General features: G+C 40.2%; 1 protein-coding gene across 1 annotated transcript in view; it reads left to right on the top strand.

The window, feature by feature from the left end:
* The window catches only part of LOC137294556 (protein cappuccino-like), a 66,495-nt gene extending 54,632 nt beyond the window's left edge, over nt 1–11,863 (top strand). Inside the window, exon 20 of the mRNA XM_067825601.1 lies at nt 11,040–11,863. The gene's annotated coding sequence lies outside the window, so the exon portion shown is untranslated. The remainder of the gene's footprint in view (nt 1–11,039) is intronic.
* Nucleotides 11,864–12,435: the final 572 nt, after the last annotated feature.

The raw sequence follows: 12,435 nt of genomic DNA, 5'->3' as shown, positions 1-12,435 counted from the left end.
CTGTAACCTCAGCAGTACTGGTCCCAATAGAATTTTGTCTTGATTTTGTGAAGATAAACAAAAGTTAAACAAAAATGCCTGGATTAGACCATCATGCATTAGAACGTATCCAGAGTTATTTTTTACCCCTGAGTTAGTGTCTCTATAGAGCATCAGTGAAAGTATTCAGTTTGTGAACATGCTTTTAAGAAATGCACAAATCTGGACATTTTTAATGGAACACTTGCTGGTTTGATATCTACTTAATTTAGGTGTGTTACAAAATATGTTACAATTTCTTGGGGAAAAAGAACAGCCAAAGTACAAATTCTTAAAAAGTGCCGCATTTTATCAGAACACATTGCGGGCAGGATACTATTATCTTAATTCAACTCATCGTCAGCATTCAACATCTTTACTGACACCAGTAGTATTTCCTGTATTGTAGTTTACAAAGAAAAGTGTCAGAGAGACATATTATGAACCATGTGGAAAGAGATATAGCGTTATCTGTTTCTTTCAGTCCCAAATGGTTTATGTTTGTCTTGTGCTGATAATGAAACAGGAAGAACATTTTGCTGCTACTGTTATCAGTCAGCTAGGTGTAGGTTCACCTTCTAGATACATTCATCATCGCCTCCACCACAGCCCATCTCTGTATGGGCCCAAGTAGCCATTTGGACATAACCCTTCCTTGCAACACATATGCAGCCTTTGTTATCAAATGCTTGGGAAATGCCTCAGGTTCTGATTTGGTTGAGATATATGTCAAATGTTTATTCTGAACAAAATGTTTTGTGAATGTTTTGAATTGCTCATACCTTTCATCCTCTACATCTGATCTCACCCTTAGTTCCTCCATGACCTCCACCACCCTTGACCCAGGACTCCAGCCCCAACCCTTCTCACCTACCTTCCATCACCACCCTTCTTCCCACCTTCAGTCACTCTAACCTTCAGCCCCAACCCTTCTCACCTACCCTCAGTCACCACTCTTATTCCCACCTTCAGCCGCTCTAACCTTCAGCCCCAACCCTTCTCACCTACCCTCAGTCACCACTCTTATTCCCACCTTCAGCCGCTCTAACCTTCAGCCCTAACCCATCTCACCTACCCTCAGTCACCACTCTTATTCCCACCTTCAGCCGCTCTAACCTTCAGCCCTAACCCATCTCACTTACCCTCCGTCACCACTTTTATTCTCACCTTCAGCCACTCTAACCTTCAGCCCCAACTCATCTCACTTACCCTCCGTCACCACTCTTATTCCCACCTTCAGCCACTCTAACCTTCAGCCCCAACCCATCTCACCTACCCTCAGTCACCACTCTTATTCCAACCTTCAGCCGCTCTAACCTTCAGCCCTAACCCATCTCACCTACCTTCAGTCACCACTCTTATTCTCACCTTCAGCTGCTCTAACCTTCAGCCCTAACCCATCTCACCTACCCTCAGTCACCGCTCTTATTCTCACCTTCAGCCCCTCTAACCTTCAGCCCTAACCCATCTCACCTACCCTCAGTCACCACTCTTATTCCCACCTTCAGCTGCTCTAACCTTCAGTCCCAACCCATCTCACCTACCCTCAGTCACCACTCTTATTCCCACCTTCAGCTGCTCTAACCTTCAGCCCTAACCCATCTCACCTACCCTCAGTCACCACTCTTATTCTCACCTTCAGCCACTCTAACCTTCAGCCCTAACCCATCTCACCTACCCTCAGTCACCACTCTTATTCCCACCTTCAGCCGCTCTAACCTTCAGCCCTAACCCATCTCACCTACCCTCAGTCACCGCTCTTATTCTCACCTTCAGCCCCTCTAACCTTCAGCCCTAACCCATCTCACTTACTCTCCGTCACCACTCTTATTCTCACCTTCAGCCGCTCTAACCTTCAGCCCTAACCCATCTCACCTACCCTCCGTCACCGCTCTTATTCTCACCTTCAGCCGCTCTAACCTTCAGCCCTAACCCATCTCACTTACACTCTGTCACCACTCTTATTCTCACCTTCAGCTGCTCTAACCTTCAGCCCTAACCCATCTCACTTACCCTCCGTCACCACTCTTATTCCCACCTTCAGCCGCTCTAACCTTCAGCCCTAACCCATCTCACTTGTTCCCACCATTAGCTGCTGTGACAGTCAGCCCCAACATTCCTCACTGTCCTCAAAACCTCTGACCATCAACACCCTTCTCTTCTCCCACCCTCAATCCCTCTGTCCTTCAACATCTGCCTTTGTCCCCCACCCTGAATGTCTCTGTCCCTCAACACCTACCTTTGTCCGCCACCCTCAGTCCCCCTGACCCCCAACACCAACCCTTGTTGCCCACCCTTGTTCCCAGCACAGCTTCTGTGCCCCTCAACCCCAATCCTCGTCCACATCCTCATTCCTTGTGACCCTCAAACCCACTATTGTCCTCCAAATCTAGTACAATCTCATATTTATGAGTTTGATATTTTCAGAAAGATTCTAGATGTGATCTAATATGGAATTGTGTTTATTATGTTGTACCCTGCCCCCACAACCTTTCCCACCCATGTCTGACTAAAAGGTAAGTCTCAAAATCACCACCCTTGCAAACATCTACAGTATATGGAAAATCTGAATGAGATTGCTTTATCTGCTATTATTTATTGTTCAGTAACAAGACATAACCTTATTTTTCCAGGTTTAAAGACATGTTTGTATAGGTTGTAAAGGTTGTATTTAAGCATCAACTTTTGAAAAACTTTATCACATAAACCAGTCATTGACAAATTTTGTGTTTGTAGTAATATTACCATTAACATGATTGCCTCTGCAAATGATTTGATCCTTGTGGGCCTGGAAGTGCCTACCTGTCTTAATTGCTGAGTGAGTAGCATCCCACCTGTTATGCCCCGCCACCCTACTACAGAGGAGGAGATGGGACCCCCCACATGCATCCACATGTAAACAGAAGCATATGTCGACAGCTTGATCACAGGGAGGGAGAGTGGGTGTCTTGTGGGTGTCTTGTTGGTGGGGATTATACAAGGCTGACATGCTGATGGTGAGGGAATGTGACCACCATCTTGTAAAACTGCCATATTTCATAACTGTTGTAAAAAGCTTATCCATCTTAATTGTCAATATGGAAGCTGACACACATTTATTTTTCACTCATCATCATGAATTGTTTTGACTGTTAAAAGTTAATTAGTATGTTTGAAGATTATGGAAAATGATTTTATGAAGTTAGAGGTAACCTATCAGGGTGTTGTCTTTCTCCATGTAATTTGCCTCACAATTTGAAAGTCATGCTGTCAACATCTGAAGAGAGTCATAAAAGAGGTTAAATTTGTAAAATTGTGAGTGTTGTACCAGCTTGCCTCCTTGAGCATTTGGCAATGATATCCTGGTACCATGATCTGGGAGTCTGCAGCCACCATTACCAGAAGGTGCTACGGGAAATGAGACAGTTGTATTTGTTTGTAGTTCCGATGGTATATTTACCGAGTGAGGATCATACACCTAGGAAAACAAGTTCAGCACATCATTACTTTGAGGTTCCATTTTAAAAGCTCAGATTGAATTTAGGTCTCAGAGTTCACAATGGGACCTATTAGCAGCCATCTTGGATATTGGTTTTTTTTTCCTCTTTGTCTCTTTTGTAGGTAATCTTGAAAGTTGAGAAAGACCTGGCTAAGCTGTGTTACCCAGTTTTTTTGTAAACTGTCAACAAAGTGTATCTTGGTCTTTGTAGTTTTGATTAACACAACACTTTTTTTGTTTTGTGGGTGTGTGGAATAAAGACATTGCTCCATTACTGCACAGCCACCAGTGAAAGTTACACTGAATCTAATATACTTCATTACTAACTCTGTGTTGTTGTTTTTCAGTGGTACTTTAGTATGTCCATATTATTTTCAGTGCTATTTTCTTTTACGCACAGTTGAATGTGGTTTTCATTTTAAGGCTATTGATTGTGTGGCATTGATGTTATACATGTTGAATACACATGTGATTTATCCCCCTTTATTTTCCTGGCATTTCATGGGACATAACACATCATTGGTCATTTTTCCAGTGTTACTGTGGGGAAGGACTCATTTATGGACGGACTGTTGCTTACTCAGCTACCCCCTATTTACTTTGTGTGGTATGATTACTGCATAGTTAAATTTCATTTTTCATTACCTACAAGGGTGAAAATATTGGGCTTCATATTTCTCATACAATGCTAAAGTGACGTCATGAACAATGCTACAATGTCACATTTCTTCTATGATGCTGTGTTCTACCATAGATATCGAGAAAGACGGGAATGCCAACACTAGCAAGATTTGCATAATACCAATACAAATCAGTTCCGTACACAATACTTCGCTGAAGGTTCTTCACTTCCAGTTGTCAGTTTTCATGATGAAACAATGAGTCTTAAACTTCTTTTTTCATGGATATACTAAAATTTAGCATACATTTAAAATTTAAGTGAGTATATAAATATCACCAATATCTAGTTTCAAAGACATTTAATGTCAGAAAAAGTCCTTAAACAAAGGGGAGTAATAACTGATATATCTTGATTTCAAGAATCGGGGTGGATTGGTGGATGGTTTCGTGCATGAATTTGTTCTTTAATTGAATTTTGGTTGGATTGCTGTTAAACATTGCAGGTTGATTTTGAATCATTTCAGTATGAAGTAGGTAATGTTAGTTAAAGTTTCTGTCAGTTATTTAACTATTGACATATCCTTTGCCTACCTATCTGATGAGGTGATGTTTTACATTGATCTTAAAATATTTAACTTGTTGATTGTATGCCTATTCAAGGAATAAGCAACAAACAATTGAACTGCAATTATGTGCTTGTAGCTGAGTTAAGTCCTCAAATGTGAGAATTCACAAGTATTTATGGTACATTAAATTAACATGTACATGTAAGTCTATGAAATTATGTCAAGTGACAAATACTTGTGTCTTACTCACTCTTGAGACCTGGGTTCTATTCCCAGTATGGATACAGTTTGTGTCGCTCATTGCTGTTGATACTAGTTATTTGCTGCAACACATTTTGCAGGGGTATTAAAATGTGCTCTGTCCATGCACATTTATCTTTTCTGATCCAGAACTTTAAAACCGTTCAATATTTCTTCACCAGACTTGACACATAGATTGGTCTAGTGGTGTACTGGTGCCTTTTGGTAGTTTTGGAATTCTGAATAAGATGTTTTTGGTGATTCCATGGCAACAAGTTTGACTTAGGCTGAAATTGTTGGTAATGATCTTTTCCTGATCAGAACTCTCAAACCAATTCAATGTTTCTTGACCAAACTTGACACGTAGATAGATCTGGTGGTGTAGTGGTGCCTTTTGGTAGTTTTGGAATTCTGAATAAATTATTTTAGGCGGTTCCATGGCAACGAGTTTGACTTTGACTGAAATTGATGGTAGTGCTCTTTTTCAAAGCAGAACTCAAAAACCGTTCCTTTTTTCTTCACCAAACTTGGTACATAGCATGGTCTACTGGTGTACAGGAGCCTTTTGGTCATTTTCTAATTCTGATTATAATATTTTGGCGCTTCCATGGCAAGAATTTTGACTTAGACTGAAATTAGAGGTTGTGCTCATTTCAGGACCTTAACTTTTAAAACCTTTCAGTACTCTCTACCAATCCACAAGGTTAGCATTAAGATCAGCTAATTATAAGTTAGGTCAAGTTCTTAATGCAAAAACAAAGATGGGTGAAGTGCCTTTGCAGCTTCAAAACTTTGGAATGCTCTACCCCTGGAAATTAGAACTTGTCAAACAAAAGAATCTTTTCGAACTCATCTGAAGACATATGTTTTTGCCACTTACTTCAACAAGTAGCGTTAAGCAGTCATGTTTAATCTGGAAACCACCCGCTATGCAAATCAATTATCATTCATTCCACCTGATGATCTCTCTGTGAGTGTTGGCAATATATGTGTGTGTCTTGTATTTAAACTATCTATATCTTACATGCACAGTTATATTGTAACTGAATGCTAAATATTTTATAAGTTTATTTGATGGGTAATATTAATCGATAACCATGACTTTACATCCTCTAATTGTAAATGAGAGTACTACTTTTATTCTCTTAATTGCATGGATGTAAGGGTGAGTTGGCATGGATGATGTTTATTCATGCACACATATAATGTCCTTTCTTTTTGGTTCATTCACTTGAGGAGGAATGGAATCAGCATTTTGTCATGTTTATAGCTTCGAGCCAGTGCTGTGAAAATTAATGAGGCCAATAAATCCTGTATTTAATGTAAGGAATTTATTTCCAGATTTCTCAGTGACTTGCCTTCTGGCATACTGGATGCTGAGACTCGCAGAATAATCCCCCACACTCAAATCTGTTAAACCCCAGGGCAGTTTAGCACCTCCTGTATCACATTCAGTGGCAGCTAGTTACACCCTCATCAGTATTGTGATACACTAGCAGACACTATCACTGTGAGATATTACTGTATCAAACTGCCTTCTCTGTCTGCCCAGCCATCAGGGATATTGTGTCCATATCAGCTTCTCGTTGCATGGTCAATATAAGAAAGTATTATGGCAGAGTAAACGTAGATCACCATCAAGGGAAGACATGGTTATTGTGGCAGAGTTAACTTACTTCACATCAAGGGAAGACATGGGTATTGTGGCAGAGTTAACTTATTTCACTATCAAGGGAAGACATTGGTATTGTGGCAGTTAACTTACTTCACATCAGGGGAAGACATGGGTATTGTGACATTTAACTTACTTCACATCAAGGGAAGACATGGTTATTGTGGCAGAGTTGACTTATTTCACTATCAAGGGAAGACATTGGTATTGTGGCAGAGTTAACTTACTTCACATCAAGGGAAGACATGGGTATTGTGGCAGTTAACTTACTTCACATCAGGGAAAGACATGGGTATTGTGGCAGAGTTAACTTACTTCACATCAAAGGAAGTCATGGGTATTGTGGCAGAGTTAACTTACTTCACATCAAGGGAAGTCATGGGTATTGTGGCAGAGTTAACTTACTTCACATCAAGGGAAGTCATGGGTATTGTGGCAGAGTTAACTTACTTCACATCAAGGGAAGTCATGGGTATTGTGGCAGAGTTAACTTACTTCACATCAAGGGAAGACATGGGTATTTTGGCAGAGTTAACTTACTTCACAACAAGGGAAGACATGGGTATTTTGGCAGAGTTAACTTAATTCACATCAGGGTAAGACATGGGTATTGTGACATTTAACTTACTTCACATCAAGGGAAGACATGGTTATTGTGGCAGAGTTGACTTATTTCACTATCAAGGGAAGACATTGGTATTGTGGCAGAGTTAACTTACTTCACATCAAGGGAAGACATGGGTATTGTGGCAGAGTTAACTTATTTCACTATCAAGGGAAGTCATGGGTATTGTGGCAGAGTTAACTTACTTCACATCAGGGGAAGTCATGGGTATTGTGGCAGAGTTAACTTACTTCACATCAGGGGAAGTCATGGGTATTGTGCCAGTTAACTTACTTCACAACAAGGGAAGTCATGGGTATTGTGGCAGAGTTAACTTACTTCACAACAAGGGAAGACATGGGTATTGTGGCAGTTAATTTACTTCACATCAGGGGAAGTCATGGGTATTGTGGCAGAGTTAACTTACTTCACATCAAGGGAAGACATAGGTATTTTGGCAGAGTTAACTTACTTCACAACAAGGGAAGTCATGGGTATTGTGGCAGAGTTAACTTACTTCACAACAAGGGAAGTCATGGGTATTGTGGCAGAGTTAACTTACTTCACAACAAGGGAAGACATGGGTATTGTGGCAGAGTTAACTTACTTCACAACAAGGGAAGTCATGGGTATTGTGGCAGAGTTAAATTACTTCACATCAAGGGAAGTCATGGTTATTGTGGCAGAGTTCACTTTCTTCACAACAAGGGAAGTCATGGGTATTGTGGCAGAGTTAACTTACTTCACATCAAAGGAAGTCATGGGTATTGTGGCAGAGTTAACTTACTTCACATCAAAGGAAGTCATGGGTATTGTGGCAGAGTTAACTTACTTCACAACAAGGGAAGTCATGGGTATTGTGGCAGAGGTAACTTACTTCACAACAAGGGAAGACATGGGTATTGTGGCAGAGTTAACTTACTTCACAACAAGGGAAGTCATGGGTATTGTGGCAGAGTTAACTTACTTCACATCAGGGGAAGTCATGGGTATTGTGGCAGAGTTAACTTACTTCACATCAGGGGAAGTCATGGGTATTGTGGCAGAGTTAACTTACTTCACATCAGGGGAAGTCATGGGTATTGTGGCAGAGGTAACTTACTTCACATCAAAGGAAGTCATGGGTATTGTGGCAGAGTTAAGTTATTTCACTGTCAAGGGAAAACGTAGGAATTGTACCAAATCTTAACTGTGTCTTCACAGGTCCATATGGGAAATTACAGGATTCATTATCTTGTGATAATAAATAGTCTTAGACAGTCATTCTGCATTACATAGAGACACAGACAGATGTGTTCTGATAAGAGTCATATTTCATTCTCCTTAGTGTTATGCGCTGTTAATACATAACACAGTCTAATCATAAACTCTGTGCAATGTACGGTTCAGGTGCTTCTCACAGCAGTGCAGTGTTCAGATCCACCCTAATTATGGTCCTCAGTTCTGATCAGAAATAGGGGTCACCATCATAGCGACAATAGTAAGAGACAGAGGACTCCATGTTATAACTGGAATGGTGTTCCCAGCAATGTTGAACCAAAGTCACATATTCACCATAGTATTGAAGTGTAGGTGGTTGCCAAAATACCATAGAAGACCTTAGAGTCCTTAGGATCCCCTTAATTTGAGCTATGCAGTGTTTGTCAATAATCTGTACCAAACCTACCCAGGAAGACCCAGGTTAGAATTGATCTTCATTAACTCACACTTTTTGTAAGGCGACTAAGAGGATCGGGTGGCCATCCTCGCTGACTTGGTTGACACATGTCATTGGTATCATAGTTGCTTAGAATGATGCTCATGTTGTTGATATGTGGATTTTCTGGTCAAAATTTACAAACCGCTGCCATATAGCTGGAGTATTGCTAAGTGTGGAACTCACTCACTCACTCACTCACTGTACCAAACCCATAAAACCTTCTAGCCCATGCTAGCTGTAAGAGGTGACTAAGACAAATGGGTGATCAGACTCGCTGACATGGTTGACCCATGTCATTGTATACCATTTGTCATTTGTGTAGTTAATGATCATCACAGGATTGTCTGGTCCCAACTTGATTTTCATATTGCTGGTATATTGCTGAGTGCAGTGTTAAACAACCAGTACCAGCTTATCAGGGCTACAGATAAGCTGTGTATTTGCTTAAAATAGGCTATGGAAAAGTTGAAATACACAAGAAATATATATGCCAGGGTATCAAAACACTCTAAATCTTTGCATTGCGCTATGTCAAAATAGCAATGCATTTTTACCCAGTGCATCAAAATCTTCTTGAATATTGTATCAATCCAAAGGAAAATTTTTCAATCTCTAAATATTCGTGATAAATTTGTAAAGAAATAATTTTTAACCGCAATTAAAATGTGCAACAGAAATAGAATACCAAACGTGGTTTATCAACACTTCACTGTTTTACCCATCTGTAAATAGCGACCAATCAAATAGCTGTTTTCTTTCTGTAAACAAATGGATAATGATGAGAAGTGTCATCGAAAGATTCCACACACTCAAAGGAAAAGATCTAGTTTTTTACATTTTACAAACAGATAACAACTTCATGAGAGGAGTGATAGATGCATTAATAGGCATTGCTTTAGTATTGTGTTACACAATCAGAATGAATTGCTGGTGATATTTAGATGAACTTGTAACCTTAGCTTTTCATGGCGGGGAAGTGAAAGAACATGATGGGAACAAGGTTTTGAAAATAAGTAACCATTAGACTTGGCTGTTATGTTGTCTAATACCCATCTTGGTATATTGTTTAACACCATTATGGATGTAGAGTTTCTTACAGCACATTCGGATAAAGCTGTAATTGCTATTATTTGGCATTTTGGGGTGGATTTTGTCTTATGCTATTAATAGTTAATAATTAAATCAATGTTGCAACTGTTATACTTATTTGAAATAAATACCCAGATTTTGAAAATATGGTGGGTGTAAAAAGTATAGATACCCACATGAACTTGGAGATACCCACTCATATGCATGGGTATCATACTCACATGGTCAAAGGTTTATCTGGACCTCTGTGTAGATTTTAGTTTTAATATTTGAACTACATTAGTTTAGTTACCAAGACTAAAAGAAAACTTAGACATTATACTTGCTGATTATGAGACATAGAGATAAACGCTTTTTCTCTGAAAAATGTATAATTTCTTTTATTTTGAGATACGAAAGGAGTTTCAGTAATATGGAGATTTCGAAATCTTTTAAGCATATTTACAACAAGATTTTGCAGAAATATTGTTCATGGACAGTAAATTGTTGTGTTGTGACTGAAATACCATCAGTAGAGACTTGAACCCATCTCACCTATTAGCAGACTGCAGGGGACTGGGGCTGTTCCTCTAGACATTGTTATCCCAACAGAGCACCGTCGCTTAATGCATTACCTTCTCTGCACTGTGTGATGAGGAGTTGATTTGATACTTGACTGTTCCGCACTAGGAAGGGGAGACTGCAAGCTGGGCTGCAGCTACCTCTGTATTATTACCAATACAGCCAATTAACTCCCATTTTGTTTCAGAAATGATGATCCTAATATGTGATAGTGTTGAACATGCATGCAATATCAGTAAATTAATGCTGTGTATCAATCATGCTGTGCCCCTAAAACATGAGATATGATTTCCTGATTATATGGAAGTAGGGACTGGGTTTTTAAGGCAGACTGTGTGATTATTGTTATTTGCTTCTCCTTGCCAAATTTATCTACGGGACAGAGCCGAGTGGAGCCACTCACAGCTTGTGTGTGCCGTTAATTGTACCTGGCCTACCTAGCTGGTCCTCATTAACTTGTTGAAGTCACTGATCTATATTCTCTTTCACAGATGATTGCCTGGACTCCAGTCAGGAGGAGAGAGCATCAAGGGTGTGAAGAGGATGAGGGGCAATAAGGGTGATGATTGGGTGAAGGGGGTGGGATGCAAGATGAGGAATATGAAGATGGGAGCAGTGCAAAACGATGGTGATGACAAGATTCTCATGACAATTGATACAACAGAAACATGGATTTGGGATGAGGGATTAGGTGGTTCGTGACTGGGAAGCTGGGAAAATGAAGATTGAAGATGTCAAATGGTTTTACCTGATTGGTACATGGAGAAGAGTCTTAAGGAGGAAGAGATGAGAGACTACCTGTGGAGGAAGAGACAGAGTAGGTGGAGGGTGATGGATGATGTCATTCTGAACAGGGAGGTCGATGAGGTCGGAATGATGTTAAGTTAACATACAATGCTCTGTATTGTTTACAGAACAGTTCCCTGACGCTCTGTTTTTTTAATTTTGACCCATGCATATTAAATTGAATGTTAGTCATACTTCGCAGACACATTTAGATATGGAGTTGTCACATTATGAAGCATGGTGATGAGTGTAAAGTCTTCTGAGATCAGTTCAGGATTCTACCAGGTAGAGAGAGATCTTGGAAACCTGATAGACATCTGCTTTATATCTTGTAAGTAGAACTTCATGAAAACATCAGTTTGTTGTAAAACCACATCTACATTGACAGTAAACTGTTGTTCATAGAAGAAAGAAGAAGTAAGGGTTTCAAGAGGATCTGTGAAAAATGGCTTAAGCTGAAGACATGATCCAAGAAAAGAACACTTCTGAAAGAGGAGAAAATATATGAAATAGTCGAAGCTTCAAGGAAGAAGAACAGAGAATGCTTTACAAGAGCTGATGAAAGGGATGATGAATTGGTGCTATGAAAAAAGCTGGGTGGTGTTTTTACGAATGGAAATGAGTGTGAGGGTATGAGAGAGCAGTGGAGTAGGCGAAACAGAGGGATATGAGACATTAAGGGGTATGGAATAATAGACGAGTTGTTATGATATCCGGTTGGTGTTATAAGAAGTGTGTGTGTGGTGGGAGGTGTTAGGAGAAATGGAGAGGGCTAGTAGGGGAATTTGAGGGGGACGGGACTGGGTGAGAGGGCTTCTCGCCAGCATCAGCAAGTCCTGACTCCAGCTAGTCAAGGGTGGGATGTTGGCAAACAAAGTCTAACGAGCCCATACCGCCAGTGCTGATCACCTCACAACTGATCACCCTCTCAAACACACGGCTGTCTCAGCAGACTCACTATTGTGTAGGAGTGCCCTTTAATTTGCTGCTTGTCTTGTTTTGTTTTTGCATCAAATGAAGGGGGACCAGATAACAGGGGCTGCTCAGAGACTGGATGGAGGCAATTCAGGATTATGTTTTCCTGTTTGTAAATAAATATGG

Source organism: Haliotis asinina, chromosome 8, assembly GCF_037392515.1.
Source record: "Haliotis asinina isolate JCU_RB_2024 chromosome 8, JCU_Hal_asi_v2, whole genome shotgun sequence".
Classification (NCBI taxonomy): Eukaryota; Metazoa; Mollusca; class Gastropoda; order Lepetellida; family Haliotidae; genus Haliotis; species Haliotis asinina.
The sequence above is the reverse complement of the archived record's forward strand: the minus strand, read 5'-3'. Positions and strand labels throughout refer to the sequence as shown.